General features: G+C 43.9%; 1 protein-coding gene and 1 pseudogene across 1 annotated transcript in view; one reads left to right on the top strand and one right to left on the bottom strand.

The window, feature by feature from the left end:
* Positions 1 to 13,606, bottom strand: part of CDH20 (cadherin 20) — a 770,622-nt gene that overhangs the window by 141,758 nt on the left and 615,258 nt on the right. The gene's annotated exons all lie outside the window — the stretch shown is intronic.
* Positions 12,146 to 12,892, top strand: LOC134929618 (large ribosomal subunit protein uL4B-like; annotated as a pseudogene).

The raw sequence follows: 13,606 nt of genomic DNA, 5'->3' as shown, positions 1-13,606 counted from the left end.
GTGTACATATATATATATATATATATATATATCTATGCATGTTTAATATGCTATGTATATGTGTATATGTATGTGTGTGTATGTATATATATATATATATATATATATATATGTGTATGTATGTATGTATATATATATATGTGTAGATATATATATATATATATATACACACACACACACACACACACACACAGACACACTAGTTTTACGGACCCAGCATATACTGGGTCACCTCAGTCCCCACCCCCGTGATTGGCTCCGCCCAGTTCTGGAAACCCCCCCATGCAAATCCTGCGTTTGCCACTGGTAGGTTGTGCACATTAAATTAACACTCTTGAGTGATCGGACCCAAGGTTTCCCAGCAAAACATTGTTTTTTTCCATCCTGGTGCCATTTCTTTCCTAGATAAATGACATACATTTACCTGGCCATCACCATGATAATACAGAAATGGAATTTATCAGATGGGGCAACTTTTTTCCAATGATCCATGGTCCAGTTCCAAATCTTACATGCTCACTACAGGCTGAGAAAAGGGGTTAGCATGGGAACTCTGACAGCTCTGTAGCTACCTATCCCTTTATGCAGGGTTTGATATGCTGTGTGTTGTGACACATTACTCTGACTACCATCATTAGATTATGCTGCAAAAAGTGACACAGTAGCCCTTCTATTGATTCACACCAGAAGGAGTTGCCTTTGTTGCCTTAATAAGGCTTGGTGGTCCAATATCATGTTGGCCATTTATGGTTTTCTCCTTCTTTCAGTAGATACTCCCCACAGCTGAACCTGAGCACCTCACTAGCCTTACTGTTTCTGAAATGCTATGACCTAGTCATCTGGTCTTAACAATTTGACTCTTATCAAAGTCATTCAGGTGTTTAAACCTGCCCTTTTCATCTATATTCAACCAACTATGAGCTCCTAATGCCAGCTTAACATCTACTCTATCCCTAACACTGACAGGTGCCATTGTTACGAGATAGTCACTTCATATGGGAGTAGTCATAATGATTTTGCTCATTGGTGTACAAGGGAAACTTACTGTATTTGTATGCATTCATAAAGCAAAGAAAGTAAAGTATTAAAATGAGCAAGTACAGCATACTGTATGAGCTAAAAGATTGCTCACTGTCCGCTTACTCTCATGCTTTAATAAATACATTGATGAAGATTCAAAAAGCAACAAGACAGCAACAGTGGACCATGTCCTGAGTCACTCGAGTTCGGAACTCTGATTTAAAAACCGGATATCGGGTTTTAGATTGCATGTAAGTCCCTCCCTTGTGAGCTCAGGTGCCATTTCATACAGGAGAGGGTATGGTGAGGTGGGCACATTTTTTTGGGAAATGACTGGAAATTAATGTTATTGATGTTAATAATATTATAGGATTTTAGCTGGTTTTATCGATTTTTAAAGAAACCCAGATCCCAAAATAAACCCAAATCCGAACCTAAAACACTTTAGGGTGGTTTTGCAAAACAAAACATGATGATGATTTAGAACTAGGGATGAGCGGGTTCAGTTCCCTGAGAACTGAAGCCCCCGAACATCACGTCGTGAGCCCGGATCCAACTCTGGCTCATGACTTCCCGCCAGACTCAGAAAGCAGAACGAGGCAAAATGTCATCATACTGCTGTCAGATTCTGGCAGGTTTTGGATTCCATATAAGGAGCCGCGCATCGCCACCATTTTCACTTCAGTCCTGGAGAGTGTAGCGAGAGGACGTGTCTCCTCAGTGTCTGTTCAGGAAAGTGGTGTGGCGAATGGGGTGACAATCTACTCTTTTGTGTCATTCCAGTGCTGTCTTGTGCTGCATCAGTCCAGTGGTGGTGTCTTGTGCTGCATCAGTCCAGTCACAGTGGTGGTGTCCTGTGCTGCCATAAGTCCAGTGCTACTGTATAAGTCCAGTGCAGTGGTGGTGTCCCATGCTGCCATAAGTCCAGTGGTGCTGCTGTATAAGTCCAGTCCAGTGATGCTGTGTTGTGCTGCATCAGTCCAGTGGTGATGTCCTGTGCTGCCATAGGTCCAGTGGTGCTGCTGTATAAGTCCAGTCCAGTGATGCTGTGTTGTGCTGCATCAGTCCAATGGTGGTGTCCTGTGCTGCCATAAGTCCAGTGGTGATACTGTATAAGTCCAGGGGTACTGCCATATAAGTCCAGTCCAGTCGTACTGCCATATAAGTCCAGGGGTACTGCCGTATAAGTCCAGGGGTACTGCCGTATAAGTCCAGTCCAGTCGTACTGCCATATAAGTCCAGGGGTACTGCCGTATAAGTCCAGTCCAGTCGTACTGCCATATAAGTCCAGGGGTACTGCCGTATAAGTCCAGGGGTACTGCCGTATAAGTCCAGTCCAGTAGTGCAGCTGTATAAGTCCAGGGGTACTGCCGTATAAGTCATGGGGTACTGCCGTATTAGTCCAGTGGTACTGCCGTATATTTCCAGTCCAGTGGTGCAACCATAGAAGCTCAGGGGTACTGCCGTATAAGTCCAGGGGTACTGCCATATAAGTCATGGGGTACTGCCGTATAAGTCCAGTCCAGTGGTGTAGCCATATAAGTCCAGGGGTACTACTGTCTAAGTCCAGGGGTACTGCCGTATAAGTCCAGTCCAGTGGTGCAGCCGTATATGTCCAGGGGTACTGCCGTATAAATCCATGGGTACTGTCATATAAGTCCAGTCCAGTGCTGCAGCTGTATAAGTCCAGGAGTACTGCCGTATAAGTATAGGGGTACTGCCGTATAAGTCCAGTGGTGCAGCCGTGTAAGTTCAGGGGTACTGCCGAATAACTCCAGGGGTTCTGCCATATAAGTCCAGGGGTACTGCCGTATAAGTCCAGTCCAGTGGTGCAGCCGTATAAGTCCAGGGGTACTGCCATATAAGTTCAGTCCATGGTGCAGCCGCATAAATCCAGAAGTACTGCCGTATAAGTCATGGGGCAATGCCGTATAAGTCCAGGGGTACTGCGGTATAAGTCCAGTCCAGTGGCGCAGCTGCATAAGTCCAGAAGTACTGCCGTATAAGTCCAAGGGTACTCCCGTATAAGTCCAGTCCAGTGGTGCAGCCATATAAGTCCAGGGGTACTGCCAAATAACTCCAGGGGTACTGTCGTATAAGTTCAGTCCAGTGGTGCAGCTGTATAAGTTCAGGGGTACTGCCATATAAGTCCAGGGGTACTGCCTTATAAGTCATGGGGTACTGCTATATAAGTCCAGTACAGCAGTGCAGCCGTATAAGTTCAGGGGTACTGCTGTATAAGTCCAGGGGTACTGCCATATAAGTCCACTAATATTGTGCGTGCATTACATCTGGGCAATTTTCAGCACGTCCTATGTTTTGCTCATACAATTAATTTGGTTGTGCAAAATTTTTTGAAAAATGACAGGCAGGGGCGTGCAGAAGATGCTGTCGGTGGCCCTAAAAATTGCAGGCCACTTTCGACATTCAGCCACTGTGTGCCACTCCTAGATGGGCCAGGTGTTTGTGCCACACACTTGTGTCACTTAGTTTGGTCATCCAGCTACCTCATTGCACCTCTTTTTCTTCTTTGCATGATGAGCTGTTTGGGGCCTAGTTTTTAAAAGTGCCATCCTGTCTGACACTGCAGTGCCACTCCTAGATGGGTTAGGTGTTTGTGCCACCCACTTGAATCGCTTAGCTTAGTCACCCAGCGACCTCGGTGCAACCTTTTGGCCTAAAAACAATATTATGAGGTGCTCAGAATAGACTGGAAATGAGTGGAAATGAATGGTATTGAGGTCAATAATACTGAAGGAACAAAATTACCCCCAAATTCTGTGATTTTAGCTGTTTTTGTTTTATTTTTAAAAATAATTCAGATCCAAAACCAAAACCCCGAAAGGGTGGTTTTGGCAAAACCAATCCAGATCCAAAACACGAGCGGTGATCCAGATCCAAAACCAAAACACAAAACACGCGAAATGCCTGCCGCACATCTCTATTTAGAACCAATTCAAAGTTGAAAACATGGGTGTCTGCGCACATCTCTGATAATACAGTAAGTCACATTTACTAACATTGTATTTACATGTAAAAATGAAACTAAAACACAAACGCCAATCAACAGTTTGCTTATATCGGTCAAGTGCAAATTTTATGTCTAAATGTGACAGTAGAACTAGTGAATTCCCACCCACATGCTGAGATTTACCCGTAAATCAACCTTTCTCACTCGTGTTCCCAATATTCCTTCATCATCTGTATTGAATTCCGACCTCTTGCTAACATGCTTCAGAACTCACTACAGTGTTTTACTTGAATGGAGCTGATTTGCTACAATAAACAGCTAATATACAGTAAAAATCTAGTACTGCTTGACACACCCTAATGCCTCTGTAATAAAATTTGCCATGAAATTTACTTTGGTTTTCTTAAATTATTTACAGTGACCAATCACAAACTAGGATTTCAGATGCCAGATGTGGTTGCAGCTCCATATGCAATTTCATCTAGCAAATGTTAGCATGTGTGCAGTAGTGAACTTATGCATCTCTGTGCAAAAACATGTAAGATTATTATTTTGTGGGAGTGTCATGGGTATGTTCTGGGCATGTTATTCTGAGGCATGAATATGGCAGAGGGACGCCTGTTTAAATGGATCTCTTGTATCCATCATAGAGTAGGTGTAAGTGTCATACTAATGATGATGGTTGAAGTTGGAAAAACAGTTTGAGTTGTAGTTGTATACATAAAACGGTGTGGATAGCTGCATTAGAATACAGTACTAAATATGGCTGCTGTGGCTTTCCGGAATTGTGGTTGCTTTGCATGCGACTCAGAATCCAGCCATACTGTATGTATCTTATTTTATAGCATATTGTAGGTCTGATTTAAAGTAAGGAATAACATAATTGAGCATTTATATGTGTATTCTTTGCTTTCATAAACTAATAGAATATGTCTGGTAGCAGACACACATTTTTATTACAGAAGCAAACTGTACCTTACGACTTTAGAAAGCTGACAGGAGGGACACAGAGGCGCGCCAAAGGTGAGACCCTGGGGCAGATGTATAAACCTGGAGAAGGCATAAGGAAGTGATAAACCAGTGATAAGTGCAAGGTGATACACACACCAGCCAATCAGCTCCAATATGTAAATTAACAGTTAGGAGCTGATTGGCTGGTGCAGTTATCACCTTGCACATATCACTGGTTTATCACTTCCTTATGCCTTTTCCAGGTTAATACATCTGCCTCTCAGTATCATCCCTCTAATGTATAAAAATTATATTTGCTGAATGAAGTTAAGCACAAAAATTATAAAACTGTAAATGTATTTGACCATTCTGTTAGAACACTAGATGTACTGTTGTATTTGAGTCTATGGGGTATATTCAATTGAAGCCGAAAGCTGCCGTCTGTTGAAAAGTCGTCAGTTTTTGACTTTTTTAGGTCGGAAGGGGTTCCGACCTATTCAATCTAACCCCAAATTATTCAATAAGTCGAGGAATTTGACTTGTCGAAAAGCACGTGGATAGCTGCCGATCCACGTGCTTGTGTCAAAAACAGGAGCACAGATGGGGGAGAGCCGCGGGCAGAGGGGGAGAGCAGCGCCGGAGGAGATGGGTGAACCGCGGGCAGAGGGGAAAGCAGCGTCAGAGGAGATGAGGAGGAGACAGGAGAGCCGCGGGCAGAGGGGGAGAGCAGTGCCATAGGAGATGAGGAGGAGACGGGGGGAGACGGATGAGAGACGTGCTACAGCAGCAGGCAGCGTAGCCGGAGGATGTCACAACCGCCGCTCACAGCAGCGTCCACCCGGCTCCAGCAAACGAGACCTCGCTTGTTGGATCCGGGTGGACGCTGCAGTGAGCGGCGGCTGTGACATCCTCCAGCCATGCTGCCCGCTGCTGTAGCGCTGCACTCCCCATCTGCCCGCGGCTCTCCCCCGTCTCCCCCCGTCTCCTCCGGCGCTGCTCTCCCCCATCTCAGCTCCTGCATCTCAATTCGCCTTTTTTTAAAGTCGAATTGAGATTGCTTTGAATAGCCCAGGTCAGATCTATTCCGACAAATGAATGTCGGAATGCATCCGACTTCAATTGAACATACCCCTATGACTGATATTGTTTAATAATAATCAAAAAAATATACATCAGTTGTACGTTCAATGTAATACTATACAGACTGACTAAAACAATAGGACATATGTAACAGGGTCCGAGTTTGCCAGAGGAGTGGGATGCCGGCCAATCTCAGCCATTTTCCTAAAGCGGCAATCATTTACAAAAAAAGTCAGAGATTGGCTGGCATCCTGCACCTCCAGCAACTCTGACTCTATTACATACAGTATGTCCCAATAATCATATTGGTGACCCATGCTGCCACCACATAAAGTATCTCATTCCTTGTTTCTGCTGGCACTTAGATCTGTTAGCCAGAGCCAGGTAGTCACAAAACTCCTTGGAAGTCAACTGATGGCAGAGAAAGGAGCAAGTTGTTGGCAGGAGCAGCTTTTATAAACTTTAAAAGTATCTCTGCTCACTACATCATGTGTTATGTGACTGTGGCGCATGTGATAATTGGATGACAATAAGTTTACTTTCAATGCTTAATAGTAGTTTGAATCAAAACCATAAAGGACAATGACTAAAGGACATATTTATGTAAAAAATGCAATGTTTATTGCAGACGTGATAAATATTTTTCATCAAAATTCACAATGTGAAAATGTATATTGTCACACAAATTTACCCATAAGCTTTTGCCGATAGAAGGGCTCTGATAAGAGCCAATCCTGCGTACTGTGCATGCACTGCCGCCAGCCAGCACATGCAACCTTTCTGTATGGTGCTGCTTTGCAGTCAGAAATGAAGGGTCCATGGCAGATATTAAAGATATGGTAAATTCCAGTGACCTTTACCAGTTTAATTTATGTTAAAAAACACCTCATTTCTAAAAGGGAGTGATTCCTTATTAAACTGCTCAGATGTGTAATTCAATCAATTAGTGATTATAAAGTTGATATTATCTTTTATTTATATTGCACTCCATTTCTGCAGCACCATACATGGAATCTACAGTATATAGTAACATGCAACATGGCATAGGGCCTATCATTAGTATGAGATGCAGTAACAATCCCGACGGTTGGGAACCTGGCGCACAAGATCATGGCACTGGAATCCCAACACACAACAGAGTGCCGACGCCAAAATCCCAAAATGGGCCAGGACACTGACATTGGAATCCTGACCATCATGATCCCGATCTTCAAGACAGAGGGGCGGGTAAATACTACGTCAGTGATGGGTGGAAGTTTTAGGTGACCCCCGGGGGACTTAGAGTTAGGGTGCGGGGAGGGGGGTTAAGGATAGGCACCACCATGGAGTGGTTAGGGTTAGGCTGCATGGGGAGATGGTTAGGGTTCGGGTGCGGGGAGGGGGAATTAGGTTTAGCTGCCACCTTGGGAGGGTTAGGGTTAGGCTGCAGTGGGTGAGGGTTAGGGTTAGGCACTTAAAAGGGAGGGTTAGGGTAGTATAATGGAAGGGTTAGACTACTTACTTCCCCTTGTCAGGATTTCAACTGTTGGGATGTCGCTGTCTGGGTCCTGACCGCCGGCATCCCGACAGCCGCCATTTCATAACCAACCCCATTAGTACAATATAATGTAAATTAACATATCTAGAGGAAACATAAATGGATAAAATGGCACACCAATAGGATGAAAACATGGAATTAGGGGCAGGACCACATACTGTCTTCTAGGGCAAGCAGTGGTAAGTTACAGGGTGGAAAGTTTGGACATGAGCCTATACATAAGGCAAGGATGAGAATACAGTGGTGGGCTTGAATTGGAGACCAAAGACAAAGAGTACATATGGTATGGAGCTAAGGGAGGAACAAAAGCTAAGAGGGCCCTGCCCATAAGAGCTTACTAGTACTAGTTACGACATGACCATTATCTAACAGAGGTCAAGTAGCAGTTACTGTTCTACAGTGATTAAAAAAAATTAATCCTTTCTGATATGTAACTAGTATGATCAGCATAAGTTTTGCAAGAACTGTTTAAGGCAATGTCAGGTTTAATTAGAGATGTGCGGCGGGCACTTTTCAAGTTTTGTGTTTTGGTCTAATTCTCCGCTCGTGTTTTGGTTTTGGGCTGTTTTGCCAAAACCACCCTTTCAGGTTTTGGTTTTGGATCTGGATGATTTTTGAACCCCCCCCCCCCCATAAAAAACAGCTAAAATAACAGAATTTGGGGGTAATTTTGATCATGTAGTCCATGGATCTTCAACCTGTGGCCCTCCAGCTGCTGTGGAACTACACATCCCACCATGCCCTGCCACAGTTTTGCTATTAAAGAATGGTAAAACGGAGTCAGGGCATGCTGGGATGTGTAGTTCCACAGCAACTGGAGGGCTGCAGGTTGAAGACCCATGATGTAGTCCTTAGTCTGCTCTGTTCTACTTGTCCACATGTCCGTGGTTAAATGGACAGTTGGTACAACTGCATTTTGTTGGACACTGGTGACTCTATTTCTGATGTCTCTGTACATTCTCGGTATCACCTGCCTAGTGAAGTGAAACCTAGATGGAATTTGATACCGGGGACACACTACCTCAAACAATTCTCTAAGTCCCACTGAACTAATGGCGGATACCGGACACACGTCTAACACCAACATAGCTGTCAAGGCCTCAGTTATCCGCTTTGCAAATGGATGACTGCTGTCATATTTCATCTTCTTCACAAAGGACTGTTGGATAGTCATTTGCTTAGTTTAAGTAGTACAAATGGTCTTCGGACTTCCCCTCTGTGATGACAATCGACTCCCAGCAGCAACAACAGCAGCAGCAGCAGCAACAGCTGATCTACCGAAGGAATTCCGGTTAGAAGAGGACTCCTCAGTCTTGCCAGTGACATGGCCTGCAGGACAACTGACGTTCCTAATTGAGGAGGAAGTTGACTGATGTGGATTGCAGTAACTTGGGTACAAGAGGAAGAAGGGATTTAGGTGTCAGTGGACTGCTTACGCTCTTACCCAAAGTTTCTTGACACTAACTTCTGATGAATGCGCAGCAGGTGACATATAAGGGGGTGGTGTTCCTAGATGGTTAACATCCTTACCCCTACTTATTACAGATTGACAGAGGCAAAACATGGCTTGATAGCTGTTGTCCGGATTTGTGGAGAAATAATTCCACACCGGAGAGGTTTCTTTTTTGGCATTTTGCCAAGGAATCACAATGGGCTTCTTCATCCCATGGACAACAGGTGTCTCCCCCTATGCCTGATTTAAACAAACCACATCACCATCAGCATCCTCATCTTCAACTTCCTCCTCAGCGCCAGCAAAACCCATATCCTCATCCTGGCGTACTTCAACAGTGACATCTTCAATTTGAATATCAGAAACTGGACTGTGGGTGCTCCTTCCAGCACTTGCAGGGGGCGTGCAAAAGGTAGAAAGAGCCACCTCTTCCCGTCCAGTGTTGGGAAGGTCAGGCATCGCAACCGCCAACACACTTGGACTCACCTTGAGGATTTGTGATACCATCTTAGAATGCACAGTTCTTTGCTGTGCTTTTTCCATCATCACTGGACTAGACTTATACACCAGTACCACTGGAATTATACGGCAGGATCACTGGAGTTATATACCAGTACCACTGGAATTATACGGCAGTACCACTAAACTTATACGGCAGTAACACTGGACTGGACCTATACGCCAGTACCACTGGAATTATACAGCAGGATCACTGGAATTATACAGCAGTACCACTGGACTTATATAGCAGTACCACTGGACATATACGGCAGTATAACTGGACTGGATTTATACACCAGTACCACTGGAATTATATGGCAGGAACACTGGAATTATATGGCAGCATCACTGAATTTATAAAGCAGTACCGCTGGACATATACGGCAGTATCAATGGACATATACAGCAGTATCACTTGACATATACGGCAGTATCACTGGACTGGACTTATACGCCAGTACCACAGTAATTATACGGCAGGATCACTGGAATTATACGGCAGCATCACTGGAATTATATGGCAGGATCACTGGAATTATACGGCAGTACCGCTGGACATATACGGCAGTACCACTGGACATATACGGCAGTATCAATGGACATATACGGCAGTATCACTGGATATATACGGCAGTATCACTGGACATATACGGCAGTATCACTGGACTGGACTTGTTGCATACCTGCCTTGTATCACATCATTATCAGAGTGCCGCCTGCATTGTGCTGTATATGTGACCCGTGGCTGTACGGATCTAGGAGGGCACCAGGACTGCTATGTATTAGCTGGGAGTGCTGCCAAAACAACTTGGTGTGCATATATATATATATATATATATATATATATATATATATTGAGCAACGCGTTTAATATGTGTGACACTCTAGAACAGTGATGGCTAACCTTGACACTCCAGCTGTTGTTGAGCTGCACATCCCAGCATGCCCTGCATCAGTTTTAGCATGGCCAAATAACAAAACTGTAGCAGGGCATGCTGGGATATGTAGTTCAACAACAGCTGGAGTGTCAAGGTTAGCCATCACTGCTCTAGAAGGACGGAGTACAATATGATCACTATTATGGCCAGAATACATTTCAGTAACATTATGCTCTGTCCCTCATCCAGGACTCTCACATCTACCGCTCTATTATGTGAAAAAGTATATATCATAAACTGCATTGCCGATATCCATTATATTTAAGAGTTCCTCATGAAGTAGGAGTTTCTAACATGTTGACATGTTGAGAGCTAGTGTTTTGCAATAACTGGAGTTTATAACCATCTAATTAGACTCCTGGCAATAAAACATTGCACTTACAGTAAGTAATAACCAGTATTAATGAAAATAAAGTAGATTCACAGATATATGCAGGTTCCAAGTTAAAAAGACTAATTAAGTTGGGTTGGCACAGTACAGTAAGTCCTTCATAACTTTATTTCTATTTACCATGATCAAGACTGAGAACTGCTAATTCATACTGTAGTTGTGATTTGGTTCTCTTTGTGGGATCACATATCCTGTTTTAGCACTAATCCATATATATATATATAATTTAGATACTGACCCCATTAAAATGTCCAGATAAATTAGAAAATCATGCTCTCTTACTAAACGTAACTCCCTTAACACACATTTTCTACATGGATGTCACCTGGACAATCTGTTTTTCATCTCCTTCATACTTCTGTTATAATGCATATTAAATATATTAGTTAACTGAACCTGGCAAATGCAAAGTTACCTCATCCCGCCCCACTCAGTCCCATCCCATCCCAAACTGTCCTGTCCCCATGCAATCCCATCCCTGCCCGCTTCTCCTCTTTCCCTCCCACTAAACTTGCTTGTCCTCCTTGTGATGTTAGTGTATTAGAATGCTTAATATTTGTAGACACTCCCTTACTAATCTGTGTAAGCCTGAATCTTCAGTGATGGTCCCTGGGACCAGGGGGATGCTGGGAAGTGGGTGGTCCAGTGTGCAGTGTGCCTGGAGTTGGTGATGGAATAAACAGCACAGCAGTGAACTCACATGTCTCTGTGTCCTGATGACTGGATTTACAAACGTATGAACAAAACATGGTGTCAAAGTGGGATTCCTGGGATATTTCTGAAGGCTTTGACAATGCCATTATCTTCATTGTAGATGACACATGGGCCCTCATTCCGAGTTGTTCGCTCGCAAGGCGATTTTAGCAGTATTGCACACGCTAAGCCGCCGCCTACTGGGAGTGAATCTTAGCTTCTTAAAATTGCGAACGATGTATTCGCAATATTGCGATTACACACCTCGTAGCAGTTTCAGAGTAGCTTCAGACTTACTCGGCATCTGCGATCAGTTCAGTGCTTGTCGTTCCTGGTTTGACGTCACAAACACACCCAGCGTTCGCCCAGACACTCCTCCGTTTCTCCAGCCACTCCCGCGTTTTTTCCGGAAACGGTAGCGTTTTTGTCCACACGCCCATAAAACGCCGTGTTTCCGCCCAGTAACACCCATTTCCTGTCAATCACACTACGATCGCCGGAGCGAAGAAAAAGCTGTGAGTAAAAATCCTATCTTCATAGCAAATTTACTTGGCGCAGTCACAGTGCGGACATTGCGCATGCGCACTAAGCGGAAAATCGCTGCGATTCGATGAAATTTACCGAGCGAACAACTCGGAATGAGGGCCATGGACCTTTGCGCTGGATGCGACAACGGTTTCTCATCTTACCCTTACCTGCACTAGTCATGTCTAAAGGTCACCGTATTGAAGAGATCCCAGAGGTACCCTTGGTGGTTGAAGATAAAATTGAAAGCTACAAAAAGACAAAGGAGGCTGTCCTGTTGCTGAAGAAACTGAAAGCCTAGAATGACATCAAGAAGGTCTATGCTTCTCAGCGTATGCGTGCTGGTAAGGGTAAGATGAGAAACCATCGTTGCATCCAGCGCAAAGGTCCATGTGTCATCTACAATGAAGATAATGGCATTGTCAAAGCCTTCAAAAATATCCCAGGAATCACACTTCTCAACGTAAACAAACTGAATCTCTTGAGGCTTGCACCAGGTGGTCATGTTGGACGGTTTTGCCTCTGGACAGAATGTGCTTTCCGCAAGCTGGATGAACTCTATGGCACATGGCGTAAATCTGCTACCCTGAAGGCAGATTACAATCTTCCCATGCACAAAATGACAAACACAGATCTGAGCAGAATTCTGAAGAGTCAGGAGATCCAGAAGGTTCTGCGTACACCATTCAATAGGGTGAAGCACAGACAACTCAAGAAGAACCCACTGAAGAACTTGAGAATCATGATGAGGCTGAACCCATATGCATAGACAGCAAGATGCAATGCCATCCTGCGCCAGGCTGAGATATTAAAGAAAAACAAAAGAAACTGAGACAGATGACACAATGAAAGTGTTGAAAGATATCATTCTGAAAGGTTGGCCAGCAGAAAAACATGTGTGCCCGCTGTCTATCCATGATTATTGGATGTACCACAGTGACCTTACAGTTGTCGATGGTATTATTTACAAAGGCAATAGGTTTGTCATACCTGCACGACTAAGAAAAACTATGCTGTGCAAGATACATGAAGGCCACTTAGGAGAAGAAAAATGTAAGCGGAGAGCGCGTGAAGTTATGTATTGGCCAAGAATGAACCAAGACGTAGCACAGACAACATCTACATGTGAATTATGTCTTACGTATAGATCGAAACAACAAGTCGAGCCACTGAGTCCTCACGCAGTGCCAGAGAGAACGTACCAGAAAGTTGGCGCAGATTTGTTTGATTGTAATGGGAAAACGTACATTGTCGTGACTGATTATTACTCTAACTACCCTGAGGTGAAGACACTACATACAACTACTAGTAAAGCCGTAATCAATTGCATGAAGTCAATCTTTGCAAGGCATGGTGTTCCTATAGAAGTGTTCACTGACAATGGTCCTCAGTTTTCCAGTGCTGAATTTAGACAATTTGCTGATGAGTGGGAATTTGTCCATACTACGTCATGTCCCCACTATCCACGCTCAAATGGGTTGGTGGAAAGTTCAGTAAAAACTGTAGAGTCTCATGAAAAAGCTCAAGAAGGTAAAGAAGATTTCTA

The sequence above is a fragment of the Pseudophryne corroboree genome, chromosome 5, assembly GCF_028390025.1.
Source record: "Pseudophryne corroboree isolate aPseCor3 chromosome 5, aPseCor3.hap2, whole genome shotgun sequence".
Taxonomy (NCBI): domain Eukaryota; kingdom Metazoa; phylum Chordata; class Amphibia; order Anura; family Myobatrachidae; genus Pseudophryne; species Pseudophryne corroboree.
The sequence above is the reverse complement of the archived record's forward strand: the minus strand, read 5'-3'. Positions and strand labels throughout refer to the sequence as shown.